The following is a 22,392-nucleotide window of genomic DNA, read 5'->3' as shown; positions in this document are numbered from 1 at the left end:
TATGAAATGGAAACAGCATGTTCCTTTCTCTAATAATCTAGTCAAAATATTTGGTCTTTCCAAGACCACAACAGGATTTTAATTCCAGCCTGTAAACAATATTTAAACCAGCTCATCTAATATAACACTGGGGGGAGGGGGGGGGAAGGTATATACGTGAATTTCATGTCACTACCTGAGACAGACTGCTCCAAACTTGTAAAATTGCTTTGCCTACTAAACAACTGCAAGAACTCACACCAGCATTTTACCTTCTATTCAAAATTAAGATTATGGTAATTCAGAAAGTCAAGTCTTATAATATAATGGATTCAGACTTTCTGTACCACCTTCCTGCTGATAAAATATTGGGATCTTAATTTAACTTTTTTCTGTTAGCTTTCTCTGCCCTGTATTAATTCTGTTAGCATACATATTTTACCTCTTTCAAGATCAGCACAGAATTTCTGCTACAACAAATAAACATGCATTAAAAGCCAAGAATGAGCCTTTGCATGTGTGCTTTCTTCACAAGCTATACTCACATCTCAAAATGATTATTAAGAAAAGGCCAGAACATATATTCTAACACAAACAGTTTAAAAAAAACCTTCACATAATAATTAAAAAACTCCACTAAAGTTGTCTGTTCAATCTGGAAATTAAGATCAAAAATGTTCCCATACTCTTAGTGTAGTAAGACACGTAACACTTAGTGAGAGGAACTAAAACCAACCACATCAAAAGTTGAGCAATATACATTAAAAGACAAAGTTAAGATATGCATCTCAAAATGACAGTGCTGGCTTTCAGGATCCCAGTTTATCTATACAAGGAGGTAAGATTATCACCCTCTTCCATGAATACCAAAATTCCATAAATATTCACAAAACCGTCTCACCATTCCTCATTACAGTTCTCCCAACTGATTCTGAACTATTGTGTTTATTTTAACCCAAATCTGTAAAATAAATGGTCAATATAAGATTATGAGCATGAAAAGATCATGAAAAGGCATTTCTATTTCAAAGAAGATATAATTACAAGCAATCTATGCTGAATTACATCAGAAACATCTCAAGCCACCAGTAAAACATTTTGTCAGCTAGGGCTGATAAGAACTACAGAAATACTGCATATTGTACTGCAATTGAGCACCCATTAACTCTCTTTAAAATAAGCTGCCAGCTGAGACATGGACAAAAAGACAAAGATGTTCATTATTCAAACAAACTGAGCTTTTGACCATCTTGTTACACTGTCCAAACCCAGGAAAGAAGTTCAATATTAAAGTTACCCTGAACTAAAGAGGTATGTAGTTTTGTTACTGGTATAGAAATAACCTTCCTCACCCCCATCATGACCTTAAGCAAAGCAGGATGCTGTCTGTCATATGTGGGGTCACACTTCTGTCTCGTTCCAAAGGTGAAATGAGTTCCACAGCTGGCAGGTCATGCTCCACCAGAGGGAGATGAGGCTGCCCACAGGTCAGTACAGGACCCCAGGCAGGGCTGCCAGCAACAGTGACAACTCAGCAGCTCCAGTGGTGCCAAACAGTCCTCACCAACACACCAGTCTGACTGAATGACCTCAGCTAGGCTAGAACTGTGAAACCCACACATCTCTCACCTTTCTAAATCAAGTGTTGCTCACCACAGTAAAACAGCTACAATGATCTGCTGCAACACACAGAATTTGGTGACAAAGTCACAGAAAGTGCACTGCCCGTAAGTAACACATGCTGGAAAACCACATGGCTGCAACAGCCTCTTGAATCATACACTCACTACCTGTCATCTTCTCAACTATAAACTGCTTGGCAAAAGAACAAGAAAAGTCAAACAGGAAATGAGGAAAATTTGTCTTCATTCTCAAGTCCATCAGAGCAATCAATGAAGCTTCAAGCTCAGCAAAGACAGAAATATCACCTGATGACCCTGCAATCCTGCACACAAAGGCAAACTTTCCACATCTGCAGCACAGTGGACTTCATTCACACAAATTTCTCCTGAATAATTCAGATTCTACCATTGCCATATTCTGCATTGCCTGCTGATGGATGCCCACAGTGGCAAGCAACAAATTTCACTCTTGGTATAAGTGAGTTCTACAGTTGGGGCAAGTAGGAAATTATGCTGCTGCTGGTGCCCAGGCTGACAAATGAAATCTTGTGTCTTGTGTTGCCATCTTGGTATGGAGAACATCACCCTACTTCCACAAATGACAGCTGCTTCCTGGGGTGACAACTGAGCTGGGCAACAGAAGACAGGATGAAGAGGAAGGCAGTCTAAAAATGCCTGCAATAGAACAGCTGGCATGCAGCAGCAAGGCAGGCACGACAGGGACTCAGTAAGAAGGACACTGGATACTGTGCCAGATTCACACAACCATAAAAGTCACCACTTGTTATCTTCATCAGCAACTAGTCACAGAGTCCACTGATTTGAACAGCACCTCCATTACTCTGGCAGGTGACTGAAGCACAACCACTCCATCCATATATCATCATTCTTAACAGTATGCCCTGCCTACGCTTTTAAGTCCAGAAAACTTTAAGGAAGTAAATCTTATAGAATGTGCAGTTTTCTTTTATACAACAGGCATATAGGCATACAGGACTTTGACAATACAGATAACACCATTTGGAATACCATTAAAATTAGGTGGGAGACAACACCTTCCTTCACAAGCAATCAATTATACATTCCTTAATTATAACTCCTCTACATATACTAAACTTCACCTTATTTACTGCATTCACAGGAATGGAAGTTGCACACAGGGAATACAAATAGTGACTTGGTGACACAGGTACTGAACTGAGGTAGAAAGTGAGCTTATTCTACTATAGGAAAATCAGATCTCCTAATAAATTGGCATAATGTGCCACTGAGATGAACGCAGTTGGTTGGAGCGTGGTACTAATAATGCCAAGGCTGTGGGTTCACTTCCCATATGGGCCATTCACTTAAGAGCTGGTCTTGATGGATCCCTCTGGATTCCTTTCAACTCAGACTATCTTGTGATAATTCTTTCCTGGTGGCAAGTTCTGGAAAAGTCGATGCTGACCCCTGGAGGACCAAGCATCACCCTATGTCCCTTTGAGATAACCAAAGGCACACATTTTCACTTGGCCAGAAAACATCAATGCACATGGTAGAACTTAGTCAACTCAAACTGCACCGTTCTTCCAGCAGCTTTAGCAATTTTCACCCCTGCTTAACTGATGACAGTTGGTGTCCTGAAAAAGCACATTAACAAAACTGGCAAATCAAAGGTTGTCTACAGCAGAATGGCTAAGGTCTGCCTACTCACATTATCAAGCACTTGCTCGTACCTCACATAACTTCTCAAAGGTCAAATTTCATTCCAAAGGCTGATTGTTCATCAGGTGCACTGCAATTATTTATATTACAGAGCCACCCTTCTACTGTGCTTATGGTTTGCACAGCATCTTCCCAGCTCAAACTCTACCTCCTAAGATCATCTACTCAACAGCATCTTAGCTGCAGATCTCTGAAGATGCACACCAATCAAACAGCACATCTAAAGGCAGTGATCTCCAGTGATATTAACTTTCTGGAAAAGGAAGGAGTTCTTGGACAAGAACTACAAAACTGATCTCAAAATAAGAGATTTTTTTCCAACATCATAGAAGTCTAACCACTGTAGGTAAGAGATGCTGTAAGTTTTTATATAAAGCCTTCCTACAAGCATAATTATAAGCTTTGCCAGCACTGAGACTTGAGAAGTCAGATTCCTACATCACAGAACTTCTATAACGTAGGAGCAGAAAAAGCCAAGTAGCTATTACATATATTTCTCTGACCAATTTAGTCCCATGACAATAAAATTACACAAGTGTCTCTGGGCATTTGAACCACATGCCTCAAAAAGTGCAGTTGAAAGCCACAAACCACTTACTCTCAAATTTCACACTAATTAGATTTAAGAGCAGCACCAAAGTGATATTTTGCAGTGGTAAGGCAAAGTTGATGAACTCATAAGTATCACCCAAAAAGATAAATCATCAATGCAATAACATGTTCTTCAGTTATTTACACTCATTATTTTACATATTCTTCAATGAAATCCATCAATCTGCAAATGCACTATTTTCAAGGGCAGACTACTTAAGTCACTCCTTTTTAATTAAGGATAAATTAAATATTTAGTGAGTTCAGAGTTCTTACATTTTCCCCTCACTGTCTGTAAGAAAATACTCTACAGAGGAAAAGGCAAAAATCATGTTCTCCTTTTGCGCCTCTCTATTGTGAAATACACCCACTGAAGTTGACCACTAGCATTGTTTACACAGGGATTATATAGAAACATATTTATAAAGCACACAGTGTCTGACTACACAGACCGACAGAACTCCCTCAGCCCTTCCAAGTCTCGAGTCTGAGTGATGACAACACCATTAAGTGACAACAGTTTCCAGGACACTCATATTCACATTGCCTATTGGAAGTTCCTTATCACCAGAAAGGGTTGCAGTCCATGCATCATTGTCTGACAGCTACAGTGGGTTTTTCCATGTTCAGTTTCTTTCCTGGACTTGGTACTTCTGTTTTCAAGTTTAACTCAAGGCTGAGTCCTTCCTTGGTCCATCAACTTGAATTTCAGAAGTTTCCTAATATAAAACATTACAGTCATTCTGACTGGAAGTAGACTTACTGCACAGGTGGTACAAGATGAAACCTCCTGAACCCTGAAACTACAGCAGAAAGAACAGGATGAAATTCAGTGTACATTGGATTCGAAACCCCAAAGCTGACAAGAAACCACAACTATATAAATTTTTATTCCCAGTATTTTGAAATATCAAGTTAGTGATCTACACGTGCCTTTTTTATTCCTCATATAACTTCTCTCTCCCTGATTTCAAACAAAAAAAGAACTAAAGATGAAGGTGACAGAATAACTTCAGAGTCTGGAAGTAAATGCTTTTCATAGCCTCTAACATGAACTTCTGAAATGCAACAGGCTGCTGTAACAAAGCCAAGATAACTGAGGTTATCTTGTATTGTCCTACACCACACCCAGGAATGCAATGCATGCCAAAACTCCACAGTTGGTCACAGACATGGGCGCAGGAGGAATCGCAATGAGCTCTGAGTCAGTTTCTCACCGCTGGAATAACGCATTGAGGCGGGCTTGCTATAAATATCCAGTGCTGGAGATACAGGAGGAGATTGGAGCCATATGTGGGAGACACAAATACTAATTACACACTGAGCAAAGTTCCAGCAACACAAAATTAAGGAATAAGAGGAAATTCAGGAAATGGCCTACTTTAAGGCATACAGCCTGCAAGTTCTGCTCACAGAAACAGCAACCAAGAAATAAGGCTGGGAAAGAAATCACGAGTTTGGGCCACAGAAAAACCCCCCTTGTATATTATACACCAATGCATACAACTTGTTAGTGAATTTATGTTTTCTACATAAAACAAGTAAAATTTGTGTGAAAAAACAGATTAACTAGTAAGGCAAAAATCCCAAAACATGTGACTGACCACCTAAGCTAACTTCACGGAACATACCTAAACTTTGCCCAAGCTTAAGATCATATTAACAGCTGAACATACATGTGATTTGCTGCAGTTTTTGCAGTTAAATTGCATTATTCCCCTTTTTTGTTGTTTGTTTGTTTGATAGGGAGGAGAGGGTGCTGTTCTACTGAGAATTTTTACTTTTCAAAGTACTCTCTATAGGTACGTGGTTTTTCTGCTAAAAAGGATTTTTAAAATTTTGTTATTGCTACACTCCTCTTCTAGAAGCCATCCTGGACATACAAAACAAAGAATATCTGAATAGAATTTTTTAAATAGTGTTACATTTCAAAAGAGTGAAGACAGACACCTAAAGCAAACTTGCAAATTTTTTTCCTAAAGGGGTAGAAGAGTGTGGGTGGTGCAGAATAGGACTATTTGATATACTTATTTCCCTGATACTTGAAAGAAGGTTAGAAAGCATTCCTAAAATATTTGATAGTCTTGAGATTCACAGTAGGAGACTGTATTTCCTGCTGGATAATAGTATTATGCTACACACAAAAACGACTATGTCAGTAAATTAAAACAGCTACAACATGTGAAACTCTCAGCAGAGCCTCCACTGTGTTTGAAGGGAGACTCCAGAAGGGACCAAGGAAATTGCAACACACCAGCAAGAGGGATCACTGAACACCTCTGTAAAACCTAAGTATCCCAGGTTGATGACCACCATGTTAAGTAAATCTGTGCTTACTCTGGTACAAGATCAGAACCTAGACCTCTAACTCTGATTCTCCTTGATACAATTATTTTGGGAACAGAAAAGAAAAGAAACAATGTGCTTTCTGTAGATATAGCTACCCAGAGATTATGGGAGCAGGCTATGTGTGACAATATTACTGAATAAGCATTATGTCCCAAGTCTGAGAAGAAAAAAAATAAGGAAATAACAACTAAAACATGAATAAAAAGAAATTACCTCATCATTGGCACAGCTATTGCTAAATGACATCATATCTAGCTTTTATAGTGACTAATTATTGACTAGCATCACAGAAGAAATAGATTTCGAGTAGAAGTCTGAATATTAATAGCATCAGCTTAAAGAGTATAATGATTAAAATCAAATCGAAGGCAAGATTTAAGTCTTCAAACTACAGAAACATTTCAATTTATCTACTAAATGCACTGTTAGAACACACAGTGTTTATTTACATTTGCATTATATTGCATTTCAAAGGTTCAAACTTTCAACATATCAGTAATTAGTAACCTTTTCTGACTATTTTAAGTGGTTAAAGATTCTCCCTATGCAAACAACTAGAGGGACTTTTTAACAATCTCACTGAAGTCAAAGGTTTAGGTTGAATTCCAAGAACATGAAAAGCACTTCTAGACAATGTTCTCAGTTGTATTAGAATACACATTTTAAAAAGGAATAAACTTCCTGAGGATGCCCAGCAATTTATTTACAATCTTTCATACAATCTCTCAAATTCTAAAGCTCACAAAATCTATAGACAAAAAGATGTGGTATTTAGTTTTTAAGAAATGATGGGGAAATTCACAAGCTTAGTTCAGGGAATAAACAGATTAATTACACAACCAGTCAAGGAAAGGAGAACTGACAGAGTACATTGTTGTACCTAATTCAAACAAGTGCTAACAAATACCTTCTTCAACCATTTGAGTCCAGTCCACCCAGGATTTGAAAACTACATATCATTCACTTTTACCTACAGAATTAAGTGTTTGTTTCCACAGCACTTACTATTTGGAAAAAAAAAAAAAAAAAACTGTTGTTCTAAGGACTCCACAGATTACTACGAATACAGACTTGTTCAGTTACATTACAGACAAATCCAGATGATACAGTTCCCCAAAATTCAGAAAATGCAAAGGTAAAGTTCTGCAAGAGAGAAAAGGTAAGGCAGGAATATGACACAGCTTCACTGGACAGGCTGCCCTGAGACACTCCCTGCAAATTCTCTCCACCACCCACGCCCCTCACATTAGGCATCCAGATATGACATGCAACAGGAAGGGCCTGGGCAGCCTTCATGGTGGGTCAGGCACACTGAAACACTTTGGGAAACCTAAACCAAGTGCACATGGCCTCAAAGGCTCCAGCTGGGTACCTGACTCGGGAAACACAGCAGCACACACGAATCGAAGCCACCTTCAGCTGCCTTGTTTTGCACATGTTCTGGTAGTGCCTGCATCAGCTCTGAGACTCCAAAGCAAACATGTTCTAACAAACTATTCCAGTCATAATACCTTAGGACAGCTCAATCAGAAGCAATAGCTATATCATGCTATAAAAGCTAGCACAGCTTACTGTGACTGTCACTCATTACATTCCACCAGAGAAGCAACTGACACATCCGCATAAAATTAAAAATACAATCTACTGAACTCCTTTTTTTTTTCATCCCTGCAGTTAATGTGCTCATGAAGTCCATCCTTCTGTGACAGAGAATGAAAATCAGTGAGTTTTAGGAGGTAACAATAGTCTTCCACTTGGGTACCACAACTTCAGTGAAACTTTCAGCAACACCCTGCCTTTTCTGCAAAGCCTGAGCAATCACATCACTGGGCCACTGGAGATGCCTCGGTTCCTCTGCATCTTCCAGGCTTACACAAGGTTTTGCCAGCCTCAACTGTGCTCACTGATAAGGTAAGAAAGCTTGTAAAAAACAAATGAGAAGGAGCAGGGTAAGGTCCAGAGTGAAACATTTGGGTATGTACTGCATGTAGTATGTTTAGTTCTGTAAAGTGAATTTAGTGTTATTCGTGAATCCTGCTTTCACTCATTCAAGTTTGTCTTTATGAGTGACAGAGGTACTTCACTCTTCAGTGCACATCTATAAAAATAACTGTGCAGACAGGATCCCAAGGTGTACTAATAAGACAGTTACAAGCCTAGACAGCAGAAAGTTCCAGCCTATTCCAAAGAAGCTTAATACTTAATGGAAGCATAGAGACCTACAATTACACAGCTAAGTCCCAATATATGTTTTTTACAAGATTCGAGCTGGAAAAGTTCACCTGTCCTGAGAAGGAAAGAAGCCAAAAGGCAGAAGAGAGATAGAGGCAGCCAGGAAGACATTCCCTGAATTTCTCCCTTCAGTCTTGAATTACAGAAGTCACTGGTGGCTTTTAGCCCTCTTGAACTCCTACAATATATTCAGTCAACATAGTTTACCTCATTAGTAAAGACTAGAACAAATTTCCAGAATAAGTATCTCTGGAAATGGGGCCTACAAATACTCAGAAATACTTTTTTTTTTTTTTTAGTGCCAGAAAATAAACTCCCTACCCCCATTTGGTTATACATACCACGGTTGTTTGGTAGAGGTGTATGTCAGCTTCTGCATTTTTGTCCATTTTTCTTAAACAAACTTACTTATTTCTATCATGCCAAGTACAAAGTAATGTGTGTACCTGGAACTAAAAGCAGAGGACCATCACTTTCATTTGAAAGTAGAAGGGAACTTGATTAATCTGAAAAGATGCAGTTTGAATCCCAATCTGAAATATATTGCAAAATTTACACAGATGGCAATTGTGGTGGCCAAGGGCAGGGAGGGAGAGAAGTACTAAGTATTCTTTTATGTGAGAACCTGAAATTCTTGCAGTTACTAAATTTTAGTCGACTTTTAGGCAACACTTCCTGACCACTTCCCAAAACTTGGGGCAGCAGAGGTGGTGACTTCAAGATGACATATTTATAGCATGCAGAACCCACATACAGCCATTCATTCTATAATTAAACACTAAAACAAGATGCTATTATGAACACAATGTCTCTGGCAATGTACTACATTCAGATGGACACTGAAATATCTTTTAGATAATTGAACTCGATATAATCTGGAGTTGGTATTTCCTGGCCAATGATGACTAACTCTTCTAGACCATCATTAAGTATCAGGAAATACCCACCCCCAACATCAATCACTATCTAAACATATACCAAAGTATCATGTTTTGAACATTGTCACTCACAGATAAATATCCTATAGGCAAAAGAAAGGGGAAGAAAAATCATTTCCATCAGTTTTCAAGTAATCAAAACACAAAAATTAGGTCCTAACATTAATAACAAAATGTGAGCTAGGGTCAGACTCCAGCTCGCTTGTACAGTTTCACAAGATAACACTGGGCTCTTCCAGTTATCTCGCTCCCTTCATGCATGCATTAAAGTGCTACAACAATTAAACTGACCCAAACCACTACTATGGGATGTGGGTTAGAGAAGAGCTTGGACTAGTGCTGTGTGTACTTTGTACAGTGAGGACACTGATCTTGCACAGCTCTGCCGTGCCCTTCCCTCTCAACTTCCCAGGTGCACTGTCCTGCCACCCCAACCAATTCCAGTCCTCAGCAACCCACACAAAGAAAAGAAACAGACCAAAGAGCCTCTGTGCAAACTCCAGCCTAAAGGAGAAGCCATGCCTTTTCATCTCCATTTTCTGTTCCATTAAAAACAGCAGAGGAAAGAAAGCACTTCTTAGCTAAAAACAAAGAATGAAAAAGAACCCATGGTAAATGAAAGACAACATCACATTTATATTCAGAAAGGCTCAGGAGTGGACAATTATCCTCTTCATTTCTGTAGAAACCAAAATTAAAGGCTCTCAGTAGGAAAGTCACAGCTCTAATCCCCTCTTCTCCATCTCCCTGAAGGTACTAATAGAAAGTTTTCATCACAGCAGTCAACACATCACTATGCTGTGAATATTAAATCTAACCCAAAGAGATAGCCATGATTTCCTCGCCTATCCTTTTTCCATCTTTTTTTTTCCTTTAAAGGCAAGATTTGTTTTACAACTGCCATGAGTGCACCAAGATTATTTCTAATTTGCTTAAAATTACAAAATAATTTAATCCTGGATAAAATTGCTAGTTGATATTAATTATGCAACTATTCTTCTATTAGAATTCTACATACTTAGCTTAAGTTGGCATGTGGTTCTCTGCAAGTCAAACACTTCCTAATTAAATCCTGAAATCCTATCAAATATGAATTTCAACTGCTACCTTGAAGCAAATCTACAGCCTGTGTATCAAGAATGATTTTGTTTCAACAATCATTCTGGTGAGTAGAGTCTACTGTCTGAATAAAGCAGGTTTTCTTCTTTTTTTTTTATTTGAACATAAAAAATCAAACCTCTTATGAAAATTGATATTCATCCCCAACCCTCCTCCCAGAAGAGCTAACCACTTATCAAACCACTACAGTAGATCTTCTGGCAGCTCTTCGAGCTGTAATCAGAGATCAGATTCAGATCTTTGGAGGAAAAAAAACCACCACTACCACAACACAGAGAGCACACACACACAGAGTACCCTTCATAATTTAATTTTAATTTATGAAGTGGGCTCTTTTGCACTCATCTGAAAACATTTTATGTGTCAGTGGTAAAACAGAATTCAGCGTTTTTGGAGAACACTTTAAGGGCAGATTTTTTAGACCAACACTCCCATAAGCAGAATGCTACATCTAGGAAAACACATTGAATTGCTGGTTCAGAATTCAGTTTGCAGGCCAGTGAGCAAATAAGCCCCATCGGCGTCAGCTGGCATGATACCTCTGGCACTCCTTGTGTCAAGTAGTTCTCAAAATGTTACATCCATGCCACTGAAATTAAACTAGTGACATTTTTTTCAAACTGGGAAGCTTACATAATGAGGAGCAAGAGCACAAGTAATCCAGAAGCAGCACTCACTTAACACCAACTCACTGCACTCTAAGCACAGAAATTAGTTCCTACACAGAAAAATGTTCACAAGAAACTTCCAGCAGAAAACTGGTTTAAAAATAATAATAATTTTACAATCCCTACCAACCTAGCCCTCTAATTCTACTATACAAAGGTGTCTAAAGTCTATATAGATGTGAAGGATGTATATTAAGAGTCATGATTTGGTGGAAAAAATGAACAGAAAAACAAACCCAAACATTACCAAAAAAACTCTCTCAACATTTATCTTACTATTTAAAACAGCTGTGTCACATGGAGTAAAGCTATATCTACAAAGCAAGGGCAGAGTTTTAAACTAATCAGTACAAAGGTCTTCAAGAAATGGAGTTTTCATCAATTATAGCTTTGCACACAGTTCAGTTTACAATGTGGACTTTGTAAAGATTTGAAACTTTCCTAGTGACGTGCTTCTGAGTACACAACAATATGAGGAAGTGCTGTAGCTAATACCCCTCTTCTCTGCAGACAGTCATATATCAAAGGTGCATCATTGTTTAAAATGGCTCCAGTTCCAAAGGGTGAAGATCTGCTCCCTGTCCTGTCTTGACCTTAAGGGAGGGACACTGTCCACCAAAACATCCTGTCAGGAAAGCAGTAAGAAGCGTGCAAATTTGGAGATTAGGATAATAAATACACTTCTGCTGGTTACTTATTTTGGCTTTCAAAAAAGTTGTTGTCGAAGAACAGAGAGGCTTTTCTAACCAAGCCTGGCCCACACCAGAAATCGTGGTGAACACGTTCACTTGGCAGCTGCAGGGAACTAGAAACAATGTATTTGTGAAGCTTCCCGAGTGGTAGTCTTGAGTGAAGGTTTTCCTTGTTACATCCATTCTCTTTTGAAGTTACATGTTTAGCAGAACAAACTGCTAATAATTATTTACTATTTCTTCCAATATAGATATTTGAAATTAATGTGAACATAGTCCAAGTCTGTTCACTAAGTAAAGTGCATGCACCTTTCTAAGGAACAAAATGGGATGTTTACTGCTTTGGGGGTTTTTCCTGTGTTTTTTTTTAAGACTGTATTCCCAAACTTGTGAGGAGATGCCCATGACATAAGGAACAAAGTCAAGCATTTTTATCAGGTTAATTTTCAATATTTCTTAGGGCTGGCACCAAGCCCTTACAGAACAAGCTGTTTAGGTCAATAATAAACTGCAGGGCTCCTAAATAAACTGGCAATATTGCACCTATTTCTCCCATAAGTAAAATTACTGCGTTTTCCTGGTCAAAAGGTCTCATTTTCTCAAGTACAAAATTAACAGAAAGACTGGCTCAAATAACTACTTTAAATGTGGTTTTACTGTGTTTTTATATTTAGATACCAATTCTCCCAAGATGAACAGTGATCTCTGCATTTTTCTTGAAGTTTATGCAAGTGGAAAGAACTGAGCTAATAACCAATATTATTTCAACCTTTTTACAGTAAAATGTCTACTGAAAACTACACAAAAGCTTAATTCAGGTTAGTGTTATAAACACTAACAATGTTTACTGGAGTGAAAGAGTTGGACAAGCCTGCTCTCATATTTAGTTCAATTGCTAAGTGTCAGGAATTAGTTTGCATCTCTAGACACTTGCACTTGAAACTGAGATGTGGAGGAAAATAAGCCTGGCAGATGAGATCTCACACACTTAGTATTTTTTCCAGCTCAAGATTTTCATACCTTAGATAAAATGCATTACCTCATTTATTAACATCAGGTTAAGGTTAACAGCCAGGAATTTTTGAGAGAGATAATGAAATTTTATCAAACAGCAAAGAGAATTGTGCAACCAACACACAGCAAAACAGAAAGCCAAATCACAAAATCAAATTTGAGCTTGCATATATTAAAATCTAGTTCAAACAGTGTAGCTCACTTTCATACTGTACTTTTTAACACAATGACAAAGCAACTCACATAATTCAGATGGAATAAACCAGATGTTACAATTTACAGGCTCTAGACTCATTCCTTCCAATTTATAAACACCATTTTCTATAAAGTAAAGACTGAGATCTCCATTTATCAGGAAATAGAAGTATTGCTAAATCACAGATGCCATTTTAAATAAAGAACTATATTAGTACATGGAAAAGATTCATAAACATATTTTTTAGAAAGCATCACTACATTATGAGCTGCTACTTGGGCTTTGTACAAACTTAGAGGAAAATATATCCCTCCTTCAAAGTGCTGTTACAGAATTGTTTGGTTTCCACTGTATTTTTCCTGTTCAGCTACAATTGCACTGAGCAACCTTTAAGTGCAAAAGTTAGTTTTTGAGGTCCAATTGCAAACTGAGCAAAGTCTATCATAAGATTTCCATGAAGTCCTGGATTGCTTACCTGCCTGTGATGCTATGGTTCTCATATTACACCGTGTCATAAATACCTGTACTTAAAATGAGAAACCAACTCTGTGTAAACACTTACTGTCACTTCAAGATCTTCAACAAACTATACTGCAGTCATGCTACTGTACACATGAGGGACACGACTACCACCTCTTTAAGAAAGAAAATGAATTCCATGTAATTCTTGCTTGGATCCAGACATCTGGAATCAAGTATATACATGAGGAAGAACCACACAGCTGCAACTGTATAAATATTTTTCTTACCAATTCCCTGCCAAGAGCATCTCAAAATTGTAAGATCAATTTCACAGACAAGAAATAAAACTAAGGTCACACAGGCAGAAAGGCTTTTAGAATCTGGGTACTTATATTTGGCATGAGAAGTAATCCAGGGCCAACATACAGTCTCATCTTGGATCACATTTTCCAGATTTTCCTTCCTGTGAACTTCTGGGGCGGAGCTGGTGTCTCCTTAAACTGGCATAATGATTATCACTGATTTTATCGTAAGAATTTCTGGCATCCACTTCAAATAACAATCCAGCAGACAACACACATTCCAGCTTGCGTTATTAGGATTAAAACAGGAACCCCTTTCCACTAACATATTCCTTCCAACAAGGGTTATGTAAGCAATTGCCAAACTGATTGCAGCTGATTACAGTATGATGATGCATAGACACTCAGGTGTATTTGTTAGCTGAAAATACCACAGCAAATGTAAATCTTCAGAAGTTTCATTTATAAAAAAGTTCAAGAATGCCCTTTTGATATAACACAGTACCTTGGAACCCATAAAGCATCTGAAACAGCATTTCTAGATTCAGAACACTAGAAGAGATCGGGGTTTTTTGCTCACCTCCAGCCAAACATTGCATTCTGTCTTCTCATACAAACTCATGATACCTGTATGACTTCATTACTGAAATTAATACATATGGTCATCTATCACTGATGCACTAAAAATCCATTCTTTCCTCTGACACATCTGCTAAGCCAACATAAGTAAAAAGTTAACCACAGAAGCCTGTAAATGTGTTGTGCATACAGATGAACACCTACATCAAGTATCAGTGGCACCAATTCTTTGGCATCTACACCTTGCATAATCACATTAATCAAAGTTTGGGGCTTGGTTTGGTTTGGTTCAGTACTGTGGCTAAACTACATTGACAAGTATCTCCATTCCAGGGACTGGCCATATTTTAGAAACTTATGATGGCTTTTCCACTCATACACCACCATTCATGAATGAACAAAGCTATGTATATGGAAGGATGTCACCGTATCAGACCACAGTAAAGACACACTGCAGCAGACCAGCTCAAATCTTAGATAACAGAAAGTGATACATTGGGCTGTTTAGCAGGGAAGAACACAATTTGTAGCATACAATGATTCCAAGTTCTCCTCCTGAAGTCTGTGAGCTATTATATTTCTAACATCACGCTGAGCATTGATGCTACACAAAGCTGTTGCTTTTCGCTCCTTTCAAATAGCTGTAGTCACATTAGAGTTTCAGTTTATTAGGTTTATGAAAACCTTCCAGAATTCACACACTCCTACTTATTGTGCAAGTTTGGCCATGACAATTGTTAAGGGTCATCCTCATCAAGTCCTTCTTGTGGATTCCAATTTCTTGTATCAAATGCTTTATATGGCATCACACATGATGCTTAACATACATACCAACATTTCTAATAAAGCTATTCTGATAACCTGCAAACACAGACAACTTAAGAGTCTGTTCCAAATCTTCATCCTCAAAAGTTTTACCTCTTCACAATCCATTTCTTTGCAACTGTTAACTACAGCTAATGTATTTCAAAAGATGAGAACTGTGAACACAATCTTGAAAGAGAGGCGCCACAGCAAACTAATGTGAAGTGACAATATTAGTTCTGAAGACTAAAGGACAGCTGGACAAGCTGTTGTACTTTCACGAAGAAATATCTTACAAATCACATGCAACTTGTGGCAGCAGGGATGACTGTACAGACTGTGGGTCCAGAACACAGGGCTAGACAACAGGAACCCTGCAAATTTTCAAGGAGCAAATCAGTACGTAAGCTGTGATCAAAACCACTTTCACATTCCTTGCCTCACAGAACTCTGACATAAAGTAACATTTAAATAATCATCCAGAGCTGTGAAAACCACCTCACCAACACTTCAAGTATCCTTAAAGTAAAAGTTTTAGTTTTGTTATCACAGTCTTCTCCAGGACTTCGATACTTCTCTCCAAACAGTTTTTGCATATTTTAGTCTAATCATCACATGTAAATGGCAGTATGTTGCTCAAGGCAGAGTACCAGAAGTCTGCCAGCAGCTGGTAACAGTGTGAGCAGTGAAATACAGGAATGATGATGCTGGAATGCAGACACCTTTCCAGCAGATTTGCTTGCTGAACTTTTTAAATGTAAGATTCCTGTCAGCCCATGTCTTTAACCTGTCAAGGTTGCTCTGAATGGCAACAAAGACATCTGTTGTGTCATTCACTCCTCTCCATTTTGCATCATCTGTAAACTAGCTGAGGGTCCACAGTGTCCCATCACTCAGGTATTTATTAAAATAAACAGCCTGGGCACTACTATCAACCCCTAGGGCACACCACTGCTAATTGGCCTACAGCTGGACTTTGTGTCACATTCACACCCCTCGGAGCCCAGCATTTCAGCCAATGTGCAATCCCTTTCCCTCTCCACTTAGCTGGACCAGATAGTGAGGGTGTTAAGGGAGACAATGACAAAAGCACTGTTAAAGTCAAACAGTACAGATTTCTCCTTTCTCCTTCACCAACCCAGTCATTTTGTCACAGAGAGCTGCCAGGTTGGTCAAGTACAATTTCCTCTTCTTAAAGCTACAATAACTATTCCTAATCATCTTCATATCCTTCTTATGTTTGGAAATGGCTTCACAGGAGAATTTGCTCCATCATCTTCCTGGGGGTCTAGGTACGGCTGAGCAGTCTGCAAATATCCAGATCTTTCTTCCCTTCTTAGAGGCAAGAGCAACATTTCCAGCCCTCAAGAAGAGTATTCTATTATATCAATCTTTCAAAAACAATTCAGAGTGGTTTTGCTATGATATCAGATCTCTGACCACTCATAGTGCATTCTATCAGTTCCCATGGGCTTTCTTACAGTGAATTCTTTAAAATGTTCCCTTACTTGGTCCTTTGCCACCTAGGTTAAAATCTCCACTGCTCCAGACTTTCCCTCTAGTCTCTAAGGTCTGGAACTCCAGATGACAAATCCTACCAATAAAGACCAAGGTAAAACAGACATCTAGTACCTCAGCTTTTTCCATGTTTTCCTTCATTTCCCTCTGGCTGGTGATGTACTTGCAGAAGTCTTTCCTGTTGCCCTTCAGGTCCCTAAACACCTACCTGAAAACTGAGGTCCAAAGCCAATCCCAGTCACACCTCTTCTACATTCCATTCCTCATGCACACACAAGCAGGAGGTGCAGTGAAGTTCAGACTCAAAAAACGGAAAAGAAAGGCAAAAGGCACTTCTTGAAAAATTTCATACTGGGCCTATTATAACTTAACCACTGAAATACAGTACACAAAAAACAAGGCAACCATAACCAACTCCAAATTGCCTCTCTACTCTATTTAACCTTATGGCACAAGTATCATGCTAATGATGGCTAAACTTGCTCCTGCAGCTAAAAATAGAGCTTGGCTGACAGATGTGATATGCACTGGAATGAGTGTGATTAGGCAGCAACACAGCTGTCTTCTCAACAGCAGCACAACCTCTGTGTTTATAACTGTGATAAAAGTGAATTGCTACTCCCAGGAAATCTAAATGATGCATCCCCGTGGTTATGTATTCTGTGTTTTACATTTACAGCTCTTTCATCTCGTGTATTAACTCATACCTTACGGGCTGCCCTGCATTTCTAGGGCAAGGCAACATCACACACATGTCAAGAGGTGAAATGTTATAACCAACAATTTAAACAACTCACTAGTTCTGGACAGTATGCATTAAAGATCTCAGGCAGTACATAGTAAATGACTGAGCCACCAACGAGCACGTACCAAAGCCAGCTTTATGCCACAGGATAGTGGATGCCGCACTCAAATGCAAAATAAAAGCAGTTCTGAGAATAGGAACTGCACTTTAGGGCAATAGGCTAGTTTAAACAAAGTGTCCAAAACAAAGAGCAGTAGCAAAAGCTGCAGAGAAGTAGACTAGCTGATATTAGCAGCCTGACACATGTCAAGACAAAAATGAAATCTATGCACTTATAAAAAGCAGTGTATTCCCAAATTTCAGTGTGTTTTAAAATAATAAATTATTTCAAACCTAACTAAATCTAGGTTAGCAACTAAGAGGGATAAACAAAATCCGATTTTGTAGAAGTCCATATATGCTTTAGAATAGTCAGCTATGGACATTCCAGCCACTCTACCACTGTGTGATGAGGCAGCTCTTAAAGGCACAAGAAGTCTGGACATCTGCAGAAACACAAAGAAAGAAAAGCTGAGGAAACCTACAGTATGTCCTTAATCAGTTCACTCTAAATCAGTGGCCCACTAACTGATTTAACAGGTTTTTCAAAAAGCCTTTGAACAGGACTTTAATTAAATTTATTCCAAAACAAGCACCCATTTTGTCTCAGTGCTCTAGGTAAAACTCCAGTGCATTTACAAGTATAATCAGTTCAGTGCAGCTCTCCCTCTTTCCTCTATAAATACAGCTATTTATGTTTGACCCTAACCCACACTAAAACTCAAACACCCAGCATGCAGCTTTTTCATCTACTTATTTCTCACAACCTGATCAACAGTAGAATGGCAGATGAAGAAAGGTTGGGTGTGACACCCTCAGAAAACAGTCAGAAAAGTTTTTTTCTCTCTGAGTGTGGTAGTGAATACAAAGATCTGCCTGAGCAAGTACTTTTACTACTGGAACGTTTTCACAGAATCAGAATAGTTTGGGTTGGAAGAGAGCTTTTAAAGTTCATTTAGTACAACGCCCCCCTATTCCCCACAATGAGCAGGGATATCTTCAACTAGATCGGGTTGTTCGATGCCCCACCCAACCTGAACATTTCCAGGGCTGGAGCATCTCTGGGCAACCTGTTACAGTGTTTCACCACCCTCACTGTAAAACATTTCTTCCATATACCTAATCTAAATAGACTCCTTCATCTTAAAGTCATTATCCCATGTCCTATTGCAGCAGACTTTACTAAAATGTTTGTCTTTCTAATAGCCCCTTTTGAGTAGTGAAACTTGCAATAAGGTCTACCCAGAGCCTTCTCCTGGCTGAACAACCCCAATTCTTTCAGCCTCTCATTACAGGAGGGGTGCTCCAGCCCTCTAATCATCTTCACGGCCCTCCTCTGGATGCACTCCAAGAAGTCTGTGTCCTTCCTGTGCTGGGGACCCCAGAGCAGGATGCAGCATGGTGGGTAAGGTCTCAGCAGAGCAGAGGGTGTCATCAGCAAATTAGCTGAGGGTGCACCTGATCCTTTCAACTATGTCATTAAAGAAGACATTAAATAGCACGGACACCTGAGGGGCACCATTTGTCACCAAAGTCCTTTGGGACACTAAGCTGTTGATTGCATCCAGAGAGTAGTGGTCAATGACTCAGTGTCCCAATGGACATCGGTGAGAGGTGGTTTAACCCATCAGATTTAAAACTCAATGGAACACATACCAAAACAAATGAGTAAAGAAGAAAATCAAGTTATTATAAAAATTAGTGCTATTCATTTAAATTTTACTCATTTTCCAAATAAATAAAATTTTGCTTTCCAAAAGCAAAATTATATCTCTTCTCAAGACATTAATTGAAAATTCAGGTATTAACATGAGACCCGCAACATCTCAAACAACCCTAAAGGCCAGGACACACAAAGCCATGCCTGTATCAACACAATTCTGATCAAGCATTTGAAAGCCTGTCTTGAAACAGCACAATGGGTCACACCACTCAGCATTTCACACATCTAAAGAGGCATCTGAGCATGCTTGCATCTCTACAAGTTATTTCTGCACACACCGAGGGAAAAGTGTGATCAACTGACAAGCAACAATAAAAGACATTAAAATAATCATTTTTGTCCAGAAACTGATGGCACTCACTAATTAGCAGATACACAGGTCGTTAGAGTCACAGTATTTAGGGTTTTAGCAAAACATGCAGGAAAAAAGCAGAAAAAAAGCTTCAGCAAGCAAATATCTTACTGGTGATCCACAGGTCAGACAAGCTCATCAGAGAATTCCAGTTTAGAGTGGACCAGACAATGGTCCTTTACTACTTGGACTTCTAAAGAAATGGGATTTAATTTACAAAACCAAGAAACCTAGATTAACTATTATAAATTATTATTTCAATACTGTGGACCATTTCATAATATTTCTTCCTTTTCATAAAGAGAATTTCTGTGGTTTTTTCAATGGTCACTGCTAATAGTCTTGAACCAAAACAAAATTTGTTGTACAATATATATCTGTTTATGCTATGTGAGTCTGGGAGAGAAGAAAAAAAAAAAAAACTGAGGGAAAAAACCATCAAAGTACCTTTAGAATAGGGATTTTTACTGCTACTGGTTTTCAATTTCAGTATGCTCAAAACTGAACAACATGGCACTAGCTTCTTACTCTATTGTATAGTTCTCCTTACATATAAGGAGAGGAAACATACCCTTAAAAAGGAGTTTCTCTCCAGGGCTGTATCTATTATAGGCCAGTCTTCAACACAAAAACCAGCAACAAGCTCATCAAACCCTTCCTGAGCACTAAATGGTAAGAATAACAGTGAGCACTACTAGGCCATATTCTCAAGGAATCTGCTTATGGACATTCAGTTTACAGAAATATTGATATGACTAGGACTATGCTGCTAAATATTACAATTAAAGTCCCCACCAGGTCACCTGTCTGCATTAAACTGCACCTAAGCATACTGTGACATCTGTACACATATGCTGAGAAAACAACCAGCACTTAACTTTCACAATGGAAAAAACAAAATAAAAGGCCTTCAGATGCTGAATAATGGAATTTTCTGCTAGTTTTCCCAAAGCTGGTTTCATAAAGGTTTCAGAATTTGAAATTTCAAGATCAATATAAGCAGCACATGAAAACTTAAAACAATCCTCCCAAAACTCTAGCTTAGAAATGAAACAAAGAAACTGTGACCCAAATACACATATTTTACATTATGCTGGTTACCACTGAACGAGAAAAACTGGTTTGCCCACATGGACAAAAGTACAGGATTACTCACCCAACTAATGCTTCCCTAATTCAACTTTACTAAAATGAACATGCTTCTCAGTCTATTCTTGAGGAAAACTCGGTGACTGTACAAAGTGGTCTTACAGTTTCATTACAAACATGCAAAGGGCAGAAAATGGCAACAGTGGTCAGGCAGCATACACTGAGATGATGCATGAGTTAAAAAAGCCATAATGCCAGCATATCACAAAGGATTAGTACTTAACAAAGATGAAAGGTTTGTCTGATACCTGAATATTTGAAAACTTTTGACCCCACCAACACTTTTGGGAACAAGAACTGCCAAAATGCAACACTGCACCAGACAAACAAAACCCCACTTTCTTAAGCATCTCTGAACTTCCATGACAGTCTCTGAGACAAGATATTTATTTAGATACCTCCCTATCACTTTTTAAAGTTTTTGTATCACTTGGAAAGCTTTGTCTGGAAAATAACCAGATGTCTTCCACTATCAAATTGCTAGCTGTTCTGTTTTCTCCACAGATTTTATATAATAGTTATAATTTTGTGATGGGCTGACCTTGGCTGGACACCAGGTGTCCACCAAAGACATTCCCATGACTCCCACTCCTCAACTGGACAGGGCAGAGAAAATACAATAAAAGGCACCTGGGTCAAGGTAAGGATAAGATCATCAGTCACCAATTACTGTCATGGACAAAACAACCTTGACTTGCAAGATTTAATTTATAACCAACCAAATCAGAGTAGGACAATGAGAAACAATTTTCTCCCTGCTTCAGCCTGGTGTGTCTCCCATGGGAGATTATCCTCCATGAACTTCTCCAACATGAATCCTTCCCATGGGCTGCAATTCATGAACCCACTGCTCCAGCGTGGGTCCCACCCACAGGGTACAGTCCTTTAGGAAGAGACTGCTCCAGCAGGGGTCCCCTGTGGGGTCACATGTCCTGGCAGAAGACATGCTTCAGCCTGGCCTTCTCTCTCCATGGTCCACAGGTCCTGCCAGATGCATCCTCCAGTACAGCCTTCCCATAGGGTCCCAGTCTCCTTTGGGCAGCCACCTTCAGCATGGGGGATCTCCAGGGGTTCCAAGTGGGTGTCTTCACCTTGGGCCTCCACAGGGGCACAGCCTGGCTCATCAGTCTTTGCCCATGGGCTGCCAAGGAATCTGTGCTCCAGCACCTGGGGCCTCTCCTGCTGCTCCTTCACTGACCTTGGTGACTGCAGAGCTGCTTCTCTCATGTGCTCACTCCTGCCTGCCTGCAACTGTTCCCACACAAACACTTTTTCCCCTTCTTAAATCTGTTATCCCACCACTGCAAGGGCTCAGCCTTGGCCAGCAGCACCTCCACCTTGGAGCCATCTGACACCAGCTATGCCAGACGTGAGGGGAGCTTCTCACAAGCCATACCTGGGCCCTTCCTGCTACCAAAACCTTTCCATGCAAGCCTAATAAATTATTGCACAAAACTTGCAGAAGACCTAAAAAGGAAAATTAGTATTGGTATTTATGCTTCATTTTTAGATATCCTTGGCTATGAAGAGTCAGCTTCAGCCTCCTCTCCCCTGC

The 22,392-nt window shown here is 39.2% G+C and overlaps 1 protein-coding gene across 23 annotated transcripts in view; it reads right to left on the bottom strand.

Moving 5' to 3' along the window:
- Positions 1 to 22,392, bottom strand: part of NUMB (NUMB endocytic adaptor protein) — a 91,309-nt gene that overhangs the window by 47,888 nt on the left and 21,029 nt on the right. The window contains exon 1 of one of the 23 annotated variants that reach the window (XM_079308032.1): positions 8,819 to 8,838. The exons of 21 other annotated variants lie outside the window; for them this stretch is intronic. The gene's annotated coding sequence lies outside the window, so the exon portion shown is untranslated. Of the gene's footprint in view, positions 1 to 7,250; positions 7,435 to 8,818; positions 8,839 to 22,392 lie in introns of those variants that run through there. One more of the 23 variants, XM_079308024.1, reaches the window with a different exon arrangement.

The sequence above is a fragment of the Erithacus rubecula genome (genome assembly GCF_903797595.1).
Source record: "Erithacus rubecula genome assembly, chromosome: 6".
NCBI lineage: Eukaryota > Metazoa > Chordata > Aves > Passeriformes > Muscicapidae > Erithacus > Erithacus rubecula.
This window is presented reverse-complemented; position numbering and strand designations above follow the sequence as displayed.